The sequence below is a fragment of the Myotis davidii genome, unplaced genomic scaffold, assembly GCF_000327345.1.
Source record: "Myotis davidii unplaced genomic scaffold, ASM32734v1 scaffold167, whole genome shotgun sequence".
Lineage (NCBI taxonomy): Eukaryota > Metazoa > Chordata > Mammalia > Chiroptera > Vespertilionidae > Myotis > Myotis davidii.
The window spans coordinates 318,035-320,715 of record NW_006300048.1 but is presented as its reverse complement, the minus strand read 5'-3'; the positions used below and the strand labels follow the sequence as shown (position 1 = coordinate 320,715).

The 2,681-nt window shown below is 60.9% G+C and overlaps 1 protein-coding gene across 1 annotated transcript in view; it reads left to right on the top strand.

The window, feature by feature from the left end:
* The first annotated feature begins 248 nt into the window (after window positions 1-248).
* Window positions 249-2,681, top strand: part of LRFN2 (leucine rich repeat and fibronectin type III domain containing 2) — a 197,217-nt gene continuing 194,784 nt past the window's right edge. The window contains exon 1 of the mRNA XM_006776308.2: window positions 249-701. The gene's annotated coding sequence lies outside the window, so the exon portion shown is untranslated. The remainder of the gene's footprint in view (window positions 702-2,681) is intronic.

Genomic DNA, 2,681 nt, shown 5'->3' with positions numbered 1-2,681 from the left:
CGCAGCCCGCCGGTGCCCTCCTGGATCTGCGCGTGTGATCGCTGTATGTGAGTGAGTGTGTGTGAGTGTGAGTGTGTGTGTGTGTGTGTGTGTGTGTGTGTGTGTGATCAGGAGCGCGAGTGCGCGCGCATGCGGGGGGCAGTGTGCACGCGGGGAGTGCGGGGAAGTGTGTTTGTGTGTGCGTGTGGGTGTGAGTGCCTGGCGCTCGCTCTCTCTCTCTCTCTCTCTCTCTCTATCTCACATACACACACACACACACACACACACACACACACACACACACACGCACGCATACACGGACCGGTTGGCTCCTCTGAACTTGAAGACACCCCTCATTCCAAGATGCCCGGGGTGCCCGGAAATGCCCGCGGCTCTTTGATCTGGAAAATCCTACCGGCCAAGGCGACCTCCTAGGGAGGGATTATATATATATTTTTGCTTTTTTTTTTTAATCTGGAAGAGAAGAGGACAAGTTGTGCTTTTTCCTCCTTTCTTGCGAGATGCCATGGATATAACTGAATAAGCCGCTCAGGCTCTCCCGCGTGGACGCCCGAAGCCACCATCTGCCTGCGTTCTCCGGAACCCAGGGCTCAGCTCCAGCCTCGGGCGGGGAAGGATGCGTGGCCGAGCTGGGGAGCCCGGCCGCCCCGCGGAGCCGGCCTCGGTGCCTCCCATCCGGGGGTAGATGCTGCCTCGCCCAGGTGAGTGCTCGCTGCAGCCGCGTCTCCGCGATCCGGTGTCTGTGGGAGCTCGGCGCCCGCGGAACGCACTTGGGGACCGGGAACTTTGCATCCGTTTCTTTTTTTCACTTGAGGACTCCCTCGCAGGGACACTGCTGCGGACACCCTCCTCTCTTTTCGCCGTCCTTATCGGGAGGTTTCCTTGTCTTTCTTGTTTTCCGTTGTGGGGGTGAAACTGGGGAGGAGCAGGGGGAGCGGTCCCTGTGAGGCCTGAGGGCAGGAGGGGGAGACAGGAGCCCAGAGAGATGGAAACATGGAAACAGCAGAACTTTGCCGCCAGACCACTCTGTTGCATCTCTCCACACGGGAGGCCTGGCCAGAGCTATTGTTAGGGGCTGGGTCCAGCCTGGGCTCCCTGCGCCCTGTGGGCTGAGCGAGTGGGGTAGAGCCCAGCGTAGGGTAGGGGCAGATTCAGGGCTCCTGGAGGGGAGGAAGGCATCCTTGCAGTTTGGGGAGACAGACTGGGCAGACTCAGGGACCCTATCCTGGTCTCAGGCAGAAGCAGGGGCGTCAGGGGGAATGCGTGTGTACAGCTTGGGGCATCAGGATGGCATGATGAAGCAATATGGAAACTGGCATCAGCAGCGCCTGGTTGGTAGGTCCAACTCCCACCCAGCCCTGCCCTGGCTCTGAGGTTAGCCTGGGCAGGGAGGAGGGAGCCCACGGAGAGCTCAGAAACCAGCAGTGCCTGGCTCTGCACAGACCCCAGGCAGCGACAGGGAGATGTCCTGCCCGTCTCCCTGTCACTCCAGCACAAAGGATATAGGCAGTGAGTTCGAGAGAGACAGAGCCCCTGGAAGCCAGAGCCGGAGAGAGAAAGAACAGGGAGCCTGTGCAAAGGCAGCAGCAACCGAGCCAGCCAACACCAAATGCACAGGGAGGGGAGACGACCCCCAGACCGGCAGGCAGACACCTGCAGGGAGAGGGAGCTGCTGGGAGCTGGCGCTCTGAGCTGGAGTTGCGGGCATGGCTGTAGAGGCTGACCCTCTGCCCTGCCCCAGTGTGTGTATGTGCGTGTGCGTGTGTGTGTGTGTGTGTGTGTGTGTGTGTGTGTGTTGGAGGTGAGGGAGCTCTGAGGCTGCAAGGGGCTGATTGGCCTTGCGGGCTGGGGGGAGGGGTGGCTTCAGGAAATCGGCCCCCCACAGTTTGGGAGGAGCAAAGCTAGGGAGCTGCCAGGGGGGGTTGATGCCAGTCCCTGGGCTGTGAAGTTCCCAGGGACCTGGAGGAGGGTCTAGGCGGGCTGTTGCATGTGGCTGGGCTGGTTTGGAACTCATGGTGGGAGGCTGAGGCGGGGATTGTGGGGATACTGGAAGCTAAGAACCCGCTTCTTGGGCTTGTGCCCTATGCGGGTTGCTGCCCTCTGCGAGGAGCTTATACAACCAAGCAAATCGGACGGGCCAGCTCCTGGGGAGGCTGAAGGGGGCCAAGGTTGCTCAGGGAGGGCCTGCACTTGGAGCCAGCAGGCAGCCGCTGGGGACCAGGCAGCTCCTGCCCATCTGCGATGCTGGAATGTCATCTTTCCCTCTGATTCTGGCCCGAGTGCCGAGTTCCTCTCTCCTAAGCCTCCTCACATGCTTCTGCTCAGGCCCCTGCCCAGCCCTCATTTAGAGTTTCTGGTCTAATTCCTGCCCAGGAATGTAATTACTTATCTTCCTGCCCTCGCCCTGGGGAATACAAAGAGCAAACTTGGCATTTCCGTTTCAGCCTCTTGGCAGTGCTTCTCGGGGAGGTGGGGCTGGACTGGGTGCTGTCCACGGGCGCTGGGGCTTGGCTCCTGGCTTCTCCGAGGTTCCGGTTCCTTTTTCAGACCCAGAAATCTGAAGGTGGGCGTGTGGTCGGGCGGTGTGGGCAGACAGCTTCCAGCACGCTGCCCGCTGCCCGGAGGGGATGGGAGAGAAATGCAGACGAGGTAGGTGGGGCCACTGGGAGAACCAGGCAGCC